Source organism: Salmo salar, unplaced genomic scaffold (assembly GCF_905237065.1).
Source record: "Salmo salar unplaced genomic scaffold, Ssal_v3.1, whole genome shotgun sequence".
Classification (NCBI taxonomy): Eukaryota; Metazoa; Chordata; class Actinopteri; order Salmoniformes; family Salmonidae; genus Salmo; species Salmo salar.
Genome location: NW_025547873.1, coordinates 244,045 through 257,500, shown reverse-complemented (window position 1 = coordinate 257,500; position 13,456 = coordinate 244,045).

The following is a 13,456-nucleotide window of genomic DNA, read 5'->3' as shown; positions in this document are numbered from 1 at the left end:
GGAATGTGTCTGTAGTTACAGGTATGTGTGTGTGTATGTGTCTGTAGGTACAGGTACGTGTGTGTGTGTGTGTATGAATCTGTAGGTACAGGTGTGCGTGTGTGTGTGTGTGTGTGTGTATGTGTCTGTAGGTACAGGTATGTGTGTGTGTCTGTAGGTACAGGTATGTGTGTGTTTATGTGTCTGTAGGTACAGGTATGTGTGTGTGTGTGTATGTGTCTGTAGGTACAGGTATGTGTGTGTGTGTGTGTGTGTAGGTACAGGTTGTTGTGTGTGTGTGTGTGTGTGTGTGTGTGTGTGTGTGTGTGTGTGTGTGTGTGTGTGTGTGTGTGTGTGTGTGTGTGTGTGTGTGTGTGTGTGTGTGTGTACAGGTATGTGTGTGTGTGTATTTGTCTGTAGGTACAGGTATGTGTTTGTGTGTATGTGTCTGTAGGTACAGGTATGGTGTATGTGTGTGTATGTGTCTGTTTTTGTCTGTAGGTACAGGTACGTGTGTGTGTGTGTATGTGTCTGTAGGTACAGGTATGTGTGTGTGTGTGTGTGTGTGTGTGTGTGTGTGTGTGTGTGTGTGTGTGTGTGTGTGTATGTGTCTGTAGGTACAGGTATGTGTGTGTGTGTGTGTGTGTGTGTATGTGTCTGTATGTACAGGTATGTGTGTGTGTGTGTGTGTGTGTGTGTGTATGTGTCTGTAGGTACAGGTATGTGTGTGTGTGTGTGTGTGTGTATGTACAGGTACAGGTGTGTGTGTGTGTGTGTGTGTGTGTGTGTGTGTGTGTGTGTGTGTGTGTGTGTGTGTGTGTGTGTGTGTGTGTGTGTATGTGTCTGTAGGTACAGCTATGTGTGTGTGTATGTGTCTGTAGGTACAGGTATGTGTGTGTGTGTGTGTGTGTGTGTGTGTGTGTGTGTGTGTGTGTGTGTGTGTGTGTGTGTGTGTGTGTGTGTGTGTGTGTGTGTGGGGGTGACTCTCCTCCCCAGATCTCCTCCTAATCTCACTAGAATTGCACAGTGAGCCAGTGAAGCAGTGGTGCAACTTCCTCGTGACCTTTCTGCATCACATTCAGCAGGAAACAAATGAAAATCACACAGTTCACCAACTTGCTGCCGAGGCACAAGGCAAGTTTCAGAGCTATCTGACAGTACAGCAGTGTGTAATGTTATTGTTATTTCCCCCTCTCTCGCTCTTATTCGCTCACGCTCTCTCTCTCTCTGTCTCTGTGTCTCTCTCGCTCTGTCTCTCTCTCTATCTCTCTCTCTGTCTCTCTCTCGTTCTGTCTCTCTCTCTTTCTGTCTCTCTCTCTGTCTCTCGCTCTGTCTCTCACTGTGTCGCTCTGTCACTCTCTGTGTCTCTCTCTTGCTCTGCCTATCTATCGGTCTCTCTCTCTATATGTTTCTCTGTCTCTCTCTGTGTCTCTCTCTCTCTCTCTCTCTCTCTGTCTCTCTCACAATCTCTCTCTGTGTCTCTCTCTCTCACAATCTCCCTCTGTGTCTCTCTCTCTCTCACAATCTCCCTGTGTCTCTCTCTCTGTGTCTCTCTCTGTGTCTCTCTCTCACAATCTCTCTCTGTCTCTCTCTCTCTGTGTCTCTCTCTGTGTCTCTCTCTCTGTGTCTCTCTGTGTCTCTCTCTGTGTCTCTCTCTCACAATCTCTCTCTGTCTCTCTGTCTCTCTCTGTGTCTCTTTCTCACAATCTCTCTCTGTCTCTCTCTCACAATCTCTCTGTGTCTCTCTCTCTGTGTCTCTCTGTGTGTCTCTCTCTGTGTCTCTCTGTGTCTCTCTCTGTGTCTCTCTGTGTCTCTCTCTCTGTCTCTCTCTCTGTCTCTCTCTCACAATCTCTCTCTGTGTCTCTCTCTGTGTCTCTCTCTGTGTCTCTCTCTGTGTCTCTCTCTGTGTCTCTCTCTCAGCAAGGCGAGAGGTAAAAAATAATAGTGTGTCACAACGTGCCGTGTTCTCTGGTCCAAACCAAATGAAATGACTATCAAATGTAAACTCGGCCGGCTTGGCGCTGCAACATGCCAGTGCCTTGTTTGTGCGTCTTGGAGAACACGTTCTCGCTATCACGAATAAAAATGATAACCGGCAGGATTTCTCAACATTATTTTTTAGAGTGTGAAAGAATGTTTGGGAGACGGCCGGCATAGACAGCGAGCGGTAGGCCAAGGAGCCTGAGGAAGTGAGATAATTGAGCAGAGCACTCAGCATATGCTTTGGTTACCAGGGTGATAGACTTTATCAAAACACTGACCAATCCTCTTATGGGAAAGGGAGAGTAAGCCCTTCCCAGTGGCAGAGACAATTACGGTCGTCGGGCAGAAATCCCAGGGTTTCCCTGTTGTTGTAGCAGAGCCGATTAGCGTGTATACAGGCAGCGCTGATCACATCAGGGCCTATGGGCATGTTGAAACCAGTCCAACCCCTACGAATGCCGTTGTCAAAACTCTCACGGGAGCATTGATGGAATTAAATTCCCACCGAAATGCAATCTTTGAGCCGGTCTGTAGGAGAAATGCATGTGTTTTATGGAAATTATACAGAAATGGAGCAGGAAAAAAACTATTGCGTTTTTGAAATTGGAAAGATTATGCTTTCGCTGCTGTTTTGGCCTCATCAAAATTAATTTGCGGTCCCATGGGATCTGTGCAGGCATTCTGAGAGACACCTGAGTGGAAATACTGGCTCTATGTACATACATAGTGCCTCTAAGTCTCTCTCCTTTGCTCTGCAGCAGAGCATGGCTTTGGGCTATATTGGACACAATGACTACTGAAGGCCATATCTCATAATGTTATCTCTGTCTTGGCTCTCAACGACATCATTTGGACCGATGGTTATGTAGAGGATGCCCAACTGATGTCTTCTTTGTATATGCCAAACACTCTTCCATCGGTAAGCCAGAGGTAACCAGACCATCAGCAAGCCAGAGATAACCAGACCATCAGCAAGCCAGAGGTAACCAGACCATCAGTAAGCCAGAGATAACCAGACCATCAGTAAGCCAGAGGTAACCAGACCATCAGTAAGCCAGAGGTAACCAGACCATCAGTAAGCCAGAGATAACCAGACCATCAGTAAGCCAGAGATAACCAGACCATCAGTAAGCCAGAGATAACCAGACCATCAGTAAGCCAGAGGTAACCAGACCATCAGCAAGCCAGAGGTAACCAGACCATCAGTAAGCCAGAGGTAACCAGACCATCAGTAAGCCAGAGGTAACCAGACCATCAGCAAGCCAGAGGTAACCAGACCATCAGCAAGCCAGAGATAACAAGACCATCAGTAAGCCAGAGGTAACCAGACCATCAGCAAGCCAGAGGTAACCAGACCATCAGCAAGCCAGAGATAACCAGACCATCAGTAAGCCAGAGATAACCAGACCATCAGCAAGCCAGAGGTAACCAGACCATCAGCAAGCCAGAGATAACCAGACCATCAGTAAGCCAGAGGTAACCAGACCATCAGCAAGCCAGAGATAACCAGACCATCAGTAAGCCAGAGATAACCAGACCATCAGTAAGCCAGAGGTAACCAGACCATCAGCAAGCCAGAGGTAACCAGACCATCAGCAAGCCAGAGATAACAAGACCATCAGTAAGCCAGAGGTAACCAGACCATCAGCAAGCCAGAGGTAACCAGACCATCAGTAAGCCAGAGGTAAACAGACCATCAGTAAGCCAGAGATAACCAGACCATCAGTAAGCCAGAGGTAACCAGACCATCAGCAAGCCAGAGGTAACCAGACCATCAGCAAGCCAGAGGTAACCAGACCATCAGTAAGCCAGAGATAACCAGACCATCAGCAAGCCAGAGGTAACCAGACCATCAGCAAGCCAGAGATAACAAGACCATCAGCAAGCCAGAGGTAAACAGACCATCAGTAAGCCAGAGATAACCAGACCATCAGCAAGCCAGAGGTAACCAGACCATCAGCAAGCCAGAGGTAACCAGACCATCAGCAAGCCAGAGATAACAAGACCATCAGCAAGCCAGAGGTAACCAGACCATCAGCAAGCCAGAGGTAACCAGACCATCAGCAAGCCAGAGGTGACCAGACCATCAGTAAGATAGAGGTAAACAGACCATCAGTAAGATAGAGGTAAACAGACCATCAGTAAGCCAGAGGTGACCAGACCATCAGTAAGATAGAGGTAAACAGACCATCAGTAAGCCAGAGGTAAACAGACCATCAGCAAGCCAGAGATAACCAGACCATCAGCAAGCCAGAGGTAACCAGACCATCAGTAAGCCAGAGGTAACCAGACCATAGTGACCAGTGTAATTCCATCTGATGTCTTCTTTACGTCCTTAGACATATTGTCAGGATGGGTAATGAAGTGGAGGCTGTTCATACACCAGGGGCGTGGCACACAGTCTCAGAGAATACGCCAGAGAAGACACCATACGTCCATGGCTGCATCCTGTATCTGTTTAACATTCATGGCAATTTCATTCAGCCTGATCCTGTATTAAAAAAGCCCAAAGTTCTGTACAGAGACGAGCGCCACGACTCGACTCGTTCATTACGCCCGCTGCTCCTTCCTCAATTGTGTCGGTGGTCCCTCAGCTTTTTGATTGTGGCCCTCTTAGCCATGTTATTCAAGCTGTTACGGTTTGAGGAGCAGCCATTCTTGATGCCGGCAAGAGTTTGAGCGAGGAGTAGTGCCAGGCCCTGAATGCAAAGCGTTTGTCTCTGTGTGGAAAACTCACAGTTGACTAAACCCAAGATGGCAATTAGGAAATGGTCTGTGAAATGGCTTGATAACGCAAGACTGTGAGATAGTTCACTCAAATTCATTTAAAATAACATATTTGGGGTCTCTCCCCAATTGCAGGGTCCAGGGCTTGCCGATAGTAATGAAAATGAAGCCGCCGCCACCGGCACTTGACGCCAAGCTTGAAAAACATAATTGGCAGAATGTGAAGTGCTCTTCGAGAGCTCAACAGCTCTTCTAACAATGTCGAAGCTTCTCACCGCACAGACGCGAAAGGGGGGAAAACTTTGACAGACCTCTGTAGCGATTAGTGTGTTATGATTAGTGTGTAGTTAGTGTGTAGTTAGTGTGTAAAACCTGCCTCAACATCTCCCTCTCTCTGAGCCAGTGTGGCACATTGTTTCAACCCCATGTTAAGTGCCTGTGTGTTCTCCCCTAACACATTATGAAAACCAAATAATGATCTCATGAAAACAGACAGTTGAGCAAACATTTTTTGGAGTTATTGTAATATCCGGGTATACTTTCTCGATATCTCTTGAGAGATTCTGTTGATTCTGTTACTTTCCGTTTAGAACTTTAACGTGTAATTAATGAAATGCTCTTGTCAGAGCCTTTTCAGCTTTAATGAATGATGTTTGCTCCTCTGAAGGAGAGAGGAGGCTTCCTCACACATCAAACCGTCATTAGAGTGACAGGACTCCTCATAGACACCAATGTGCTATCAAAAGGCAGCTGGAGTGGACAAGGAGATTACGTCTAAGGACGTAATTGAGTAACGATTTCCTCATGCAAACACATTCAGAGGCGTATCATTTAATTGTGCCTGGAGGCAAGACTGTGAATGCGGCCCTGGCTTCAGTCAGTGGAAAACGAGAGATATTTGCACAAAGACGATTAGCATCAGTGTTGTACAACACCACACTAATTATGGCCGGAAAATAATGTTAATCATTGGAACAGAACATCAGTGTGAATGTTAATCATAAGAACAGTTTTAATTAATTGTGAAGCTAAATCCCCCCCTCCCCACGTCTGTCCTTCTGTAAACTACAGTTTCTAATAAACTTTTCTACGGTTCCTTGTGGACTTTTCACACTACTGTCCCTTGAGGGCTTTTCACGCTACTGAGCCGAACCGACCTGAGCCAACATGACCTGAGCCGAACCGACCTGAGCCGAACCGACCTGAGCTGAACCGACCTGAGCCGAACTGACCTGAGCCCAACCGACCTGAGCCCAACCGACCTGAGCTGAACCGACCTGAGCCAACCTGACCTGAGCCGAACCGACCTGAGCCGAACCGACCTGAGCCGAACTGACCTGAGCCAACCTGACCTGAGCCGAACCGACCTGAGCCGAACTAACCTGAGCCAACCTGACCTGAGCCAACCTGACCTGAGCCGAACCGACCTGAGCCGAACTGACCTGAGCCAACCTGACCTGAGCCGAACCGACCTGAGCCAAACTGACCTGAGCCAACCTGACCTGAGCCAAACCGACCTGAGCCAACCTGACCTGAGCCGAACCGATCTGAGCCGAACCGACCTGAGCCAACCTGACCTGAGCCAACCTGACCTGAGCCAACGTGACTGACGTGAGCCAACCTGACTGACCTGAGCCAACCTGACTGACCTGAGCCAACCTGACCTGAGCCAACCTGACCTGAGCCAACCTGACCTGAGCCGAACTGACCTGAGCCAACCTGACCTGAGACTGGCCATGTTAAACATTCACTACATTAGCTGGATATGTTCTAGAAAGAACCATGTGAAAAGATATATCCGAACCAGCACAGTACGGTTCTGGTCGGCCTCATAGCGTGAATCAGGTTTAAATCTATCACTGCCATTACAGAGGATCTAGTTTTTTATGAATCCATCCAAACGTCAGTATGTCCTTTGACTTGGGCCTCCATTGGGGTCAGTAATTATGGTTAGTAACGAGGTGGTTTTGGGGGGGGGTGTAATCAAGGGGCAGTTAAGACCATTTATATCCTCTCTGGGGGCATAATTGGTCCTGGGCTGTTTATATGATTAAGTGCCACTGTGGGTCTGACAGCTAAGAACCACTCTCTTTTCACACTTGGCATTTCATTAAAATGGAGGGTACTTTACTCTAATGAAAAGTAAATGTGTTGCTGACTGCGACTACAATAACGTCGTTCATTTCGTAAGGATTATATTTTCTCGACGATGTTATCCGTCGATAATCAATCAATTTCATTGCCCTCGGTCCCCTAAGGGAGGAAGCCAATGTAATGTTTTATTCTCATACCCATTTATTTGCAATTATGTTTGGGTCAAAATAATCATTTAAGGACATTATTGGGTATAGATAGCCTACACAGCTACTTTCATGTCATTTGGGGAATTCCATGTGAAAACCATTAGTAATTTAGAAGAGCATAACCTCAGGTGGAAATGCTTGGTTGCTTTTATGTCTTTGTCAGTAAAAAGAAAAGGGAAATAGCAGCTGAAGTCTTACTCTATTGAGGACTATTCTGAATAAACTTGACCTATCCTCTGACATGTTGTCACTGCCGACACAATAAGCTTTACCTGCTGACACATAAACAAAGTCACCTGACTTCTCTTTGTGAGAGAGCTATCTGGATGTCAAAAGTCAAATTTAAAGCCCACAGCTGTTGATTTAATCTCAGTGTAAATCATTTCTCAGTGTAAATACTTTATCTCAGTGTGAATACTTTATCTCAGTGTAAATACTTTCTCTCAGTGTAAATACTTTCTCTCAGTGTAAATACTTTATCTCAGCGTAAATACTTTCTCTCAGCGTGAATACTTTATCTCAGTGTGAATACTTTATCTCAGTGTAAATACTTTATATCAGCGTAAATACTTTCAGTGTAAACACTTTATATCAGGGTAAAAACTTTATCTCAGCGTGAATACTTTATCTCAGTGTGAATACTTTTGCACTGCCAGAGCCCTGCAAAATTACCTCCAGCAGGCCACAAATGTGCATGTCTCTGCTCAAACGGTCAGAAACAGACTCCATGAGGGTGGTATGAGGGCCCGACGTCCACAGGTGGGGGTTGTGCTTACAGCCCAACACCGTGCAGGACGTTTGGCATTTGCCAGAGAACACCAAGATTGGCAAATTCGCCACTGGCGCCCTGTGCTCTTCACAGATGAAAGCAGGTTCACACTGAGCACATGTGACAGACGTGACAGTCTGGAGACGCCGTGGAGAACGTTCTGCTGCCTGCAACATCCTCCAGCATGACCGGTTTGGCGGTGGGTCAGTCATGGTGTGGGGTGGCATTTCTTTGGGGGGCCGCACAGCCCTCCATGTGCTCGCCAGAGGTAGCCTGACTGCCATTAGGTACCGAGATGAGATCCTCAGACCCCTTGTGAGACCATATGCTGGTGCGGTTGGCCCTGGGTTCCTCCTAATGCAAGACAATGCTAGACCTCATGTGGATGGAGTGTGTCAGCAGTACCTGCAAGAGGAAGGCATTGATGCTATGGACTGGCCCGCCCGTTCCCCAGACCTGAATCCAATTGAGCACATCTGGGACATCATGTCTCGCTCCATCAACCAACGCCACGTTGCACCACAGACTGTCCAGGAGTTTGCGGATGCTTTAGTGCAGGTCTGGGAGGAGATCCCTCAGGAGACCATCTGCCACCTCATCAGGAGCATGCCCAGGCATTGTAGGGAGGTCATTCAGGCACGTGGAGGCCACACACACTACTGAGCCTCATTTTGACTTGTTTTAAGGACATTACATCAAAGTTGGATCAGCCTGTAGTGTGGTTTTCCACTTTAATTTTGAGTGTGACTCCAAATCCAGACCTCCATGGGTTGATAAATTGGATTTTCATTGATTATTTTTGTGTGATTTTGTTGTCAGCACATTCAACTATGTAAAGAAAAAAGTATTTAATAAGATTATTTCATTCATTCAGATCTAGGATGTGTTATTTTAGTGTTCCCTTTATTTTTTTGAGCAGTGTACAACACTGATTTTAACACAAATAATACAACACTGATTTCAACACCACTAATATAACACTGATTTCAACTCCACTATTATAACACTGATTTCAACACCACTAATACACCACTGATTTCAACACCACTAATATAACACTGATTTCAACTCCACTAATATAACACTGATTTCAACACCACTAATATAACACTGATTTCAACTCCACTAATATAACACTGATTTCAACACTTTTTCTTTTCAGGCATTCAAATAATACAACACTGATTTCAAAACCACTAATATAACACTGATTTCAACTCCACTAATATAACACTGATTTCAACACCACTAATACACCACTGATTTCAACACCACTAATATAACACTGATGTCACAAAATCCTTCGTTGTGTTGCAGGGAAGACCAAAATGCAGCGGAGTTGTGGATACTCATATTTTAATTAACAAAAAAAAGAGTAAAGCATCCACTTGACAAAACAATAAATGATAACCACAACACTAAACAGTTTTGCAGGCTCACCAACGCAGTGCAAAAACAACTACCCACAAAACCAAGTGACAAACATACTCCTACATATATGACTCCCAATCAGGAACAACGATCCCCAGCTGTTCCTGATCAGGAGTCACAAGACCAACACAGAACAATCACACACACAAGACTGCCACGTCCTGACCCCAAAACTACTACAACAGCTCCATCTGCTGGTCAGGACGTGACAGTACCCCCCCCCTCAAGGTGCAGACCCCGGAATGTACCTAACAACAAAAAAACACCAACAAACAAAATCCCCAACAAAACCCATAAACAATAACCCCTAAACAATAAGGGAGGGAAGGGAGGGTGGCTGCCGTCAACGACGGCACTGTGCTACACCCTCCCTCCCCAACCCACCTATCCTGGAGGTGGCTCAGGTGCAGGACGTGGACCTTGCTCCACCCTCGGCGTCGCCCACTTCGGTGGCGCCGATAGCTGCGCCAGGCAGACGGACCCCTCGGGCTGGGCCGGAGGACAGGAGGGCCCCTCGGGCTGGGCCGGAGGGCAGGAGGGCCCCTCGGGCTGGGCCGGGGGACAAGAGGGCCCCTCGGGCTGGGCCGGGGGACAGGAGGGCCCCTCGGGCTGGGTCGGGGGACAGGAGGGCCCCTCGGGCTGGGCCGGGGGACAGGAGGGCCCCTCGGGCTGGGCCGGGGGACAGGAGGGCCCCTCGGGCTGGGCCGGGGGACAGGAGGGCCCCTCGGGCTGGGCCGGGGGACAGGAGGGCCCCTCGGGCTGGGCCGGGGGACAGGAGGGCCCCTCGGGCTGGGCCGGAGGGCAGGAGGGCCCCTCGGGCTGGGCCAGAGGGCAGGAGGGCCCCTCGGGCTGGGCCGGAGGGCAGGAGGGCCACTCGGGCTGGGCCGGAGGGCAGGAGGGCCACTCGGGCTGGGCCGGAGGGCAGGAGGGCCACTCGGGCTGGGCCGGAGGGCAGGAGGGCCACTCGGGCTGGGCCGGAGGGCAGGAGGGCCCCTCGGGCTGGGCCGGAGGGCAGGAGGGCCACTCCGGCAGTTCAGCGCAGTCTGGCCACTCCGGCAGTTCAGCGTAGTCTGGCCACTCCGGCAGTTCAGCGCAGTCTGGCCACTCCGGCGACTGTTGACTGGCGGGCAGCTCCGACGACTGTTGACTGGCGGGCAGCTCCGACGACTGTTGACTGGCGAGGCTGGGCTGACACACTAGACTCCTGATGCGTGGGGCTGGTACTGGACGCGCCAGCCTGGAGACACGCACCTCCATGCTAGTGCGTCTAGCGGGAAACACCGGACCGAAATGGCGCACTGGCGGTCTTGAGCGCAGGGTTGGCATCACCCCTTCCGGCTCGATGCCTACTTCGCCCTGGCACATGCGGGGTGCTGGTACCTTGCCTACCGGCCTGAAAATCCCAGGCCTCACCACAGCCCCAACCCCAAAGCACGGGACCTGTCCAGTCTGCCCTACAAGGGTACGGGGAGCTGGCTTGGGGCTGTAATCTCGCCCCGCCAAATAGCCCTTGTGCCCCCCCCTAAAAAATTATTGGGGCTGCCTCTCGGATTCTACCTGCCTCCCAGGCAGGTTGTCACAGTGGAGCCGCAACTGCTCCCATGTCCAGTCAATCCTCTCCGTCAACACCTCCAGCGACCAGGAATCCATCACCTCCCGAGCGCTGCTTCCAACATTCCTCCCTCACTTGCCTCTGTCCTCTTCTCCGCTGCTTGGTCCTTTGGTGGTGGGTAGTTCTGTCACAAAATCCTTCGTTGTGTTGCAGGGAAGACCAAAATGCAGCGGAGTTGTGGATACTCATATTTTAATTAACAAAAAAAGAGTAAAGCATCCACTTGACAAAACAATAAATGATAACCACAACACTAAACAGTTTTGCAGGCTCACCAACGCAGTGCAAAAACAACTACCCACAAAACCAAGTGACAAACATACTCCTACATATATGACTCCCAATCAGGAACAACGATCCCCAGCTGTTCCTGATCAGGAGTCACAAGACCAACACAGAACAATCGCACACACAAGACTGCCACGTCCTGACCCCAAAACTACTACAACAGCTCCATCTGCTGGTCAGGACGTGACAACTGATTTCAACTCCACTAATATAACACTGATTTCAACTCCACTAATATAACACTGATTTCAACACCACTAATACACCACTGATTTCAACACCACTAATACAACACTGATTTTAACACAACTAACATAACACTAACTATAGGCTTCCCCATAAAAAAACGATTTAACCAAAAACAAAAGTGGCTGTAGTGTTGCAATCAATCGTTGATTAGCTCTGATGATGAAGTAATGGTGGTGTGTATTTATAGTGAACCGTCTGTCCGTCCCTCTGAGGCTTTCTGGTGACAGTATATGATCATCTCCTGCTGGGATCATCACACAATTCCATCTCCTCTGTATGTATCCTCGCCTCCGGGCTGAGATTTGAGTCTCCCCCTCACGCTCATTTCACTCTTTACAGATGACCGCTCAATCAGATGGGAATCAGAATACATCATTAGAATACATAATCAACATTCTCCATTCTACACTGGCATGGATGGACTGAGGGAGGGGAGGGAGTAGCGATTGGAACCCTCGCCACATTCCCTCTCGGAACGTCTTCGTGTGTATCAGTTCTGTCTTGATGCAATGCTCTGAGAGCGAATCAAGTTCATCAGTCACGCTATTCTGAGAGGGGAGGAAAAATACACATCTCATTCTGACTAAGACAGACTTGTGTGATGTTTGCCTAAGAGTGCGTACTAGTTTGGATTGTGATGAGCTGTGGCCTTCCTTGCACAGCTGTATACAAACTTCTAACTTATCACTTTACTAAAAGTGTGACTTTTTAAATTGGGTTTCTACATCAACATAAATCAACAAGTAAAAAAACAGGGTTGTTTACATTCAATTTTTCACACGACCGGAAATAATTTTCTATGATATTTGTTGTTATTATGCTTATTTAGAGCAGTTGTGTGCCTGCCTGCCTGCCTGCCTGCCTGCCTCCTGCCTGCCTGCCTGCCTGTCTGCCTGTCTTCCTGCCTGCTTGTCTTCCTTCCTGCCTGCCTGTCTGTCTTTCTGCCTACCAGTTTTTCTGCCTGCCTGTCTTCCTGCCTGCCTGCCTGCCTGCCTGTCTTCCTACCTGCTTGTCTTCCTTCCTGCCTGCCTGTCTGTCTTCCTGCCTACCTGTTTTTCTGCCTGCCTGTCTTCCTGCCTGCCTGTCTTCCTGCCTGCCTGCCTGCCTGCCTGTCTTCCTGCCTGCCTGCCTGCCTGCCTGCCTGCCTGTCTTCCTGCCTGCCTGCCTGCCTGCCTGCCTGCCTGTCTGTCTTCCTGCCTACCTGTTTTTTCTGCCTGCCTGTCTTCCTGCCTGCCTGTCTTCCTGCCTGCCTGTCTTCCTGCCTGCCTGCCTGCCTGCCTGCCTGCCTGCCTGCCTGCCTGCCTGTCTTCCTTCCTTCCTGCCTGCCTGCCTGCCTGCCTGTCTGTTTTCCTACCTTCCTGTCTTCCTGTCTGCCTTTTTTCTGCCTGCCTGTCTTTCTGCCTGCCTCCCTGTGTGTTTTATTTCCTGTCTGTGGGGAGATCATTTCACATCATATTTCCTTCTCTAGGTTATACCTGGTTCTCTGAAGAACTCCAATTCCCCAGCCAGTCCGTATCGCTCTCCATTCTCAACGCTTAGCACCATCCTCAAACATCATGCCTTAATACATCTTGGGACATTATACACTTGGTTTAATGACCCACAACCCGGGCTCACTTAAATGACTTGGACCTGCACTAGTTCCGTTCTGAACAGCCATAATTGCAAACTGTCTAGTGTATACAGTGTAGACGCCTCCTTCCCTCGTCTTTCCCCTCTTAGACCATTAGCGAAGAGTGATAATCAAACTTAACACCTGAACCGTTCAGTTAAGGTACACAGCTTCAGTAGTCAACAGGGAATATGCCTGGGACCACTGGGGCTGACTTAAATCAACAAGATAAGTCAAAGTGTATTACTGTATAGGCCACAGGCAGCTGGTGGTAGCTTAATTGGGGAGGATGGCTCATTGTAATTGCTGGAACAGAATAAACTGAATAGTACACATTGAACATGTGGTTTTCATGAGTTTAATACCATTCCATTTTTTTTATTTAACTAGGCAAGTTGGTTAAGAACAAATTCTTAATTACAATGATGGCATACCCCAGCCAAACCCTAACCCAGACGACGCTGGGTCAATTGTGTGCCGCCCTATGGGACTCCCAATCACGT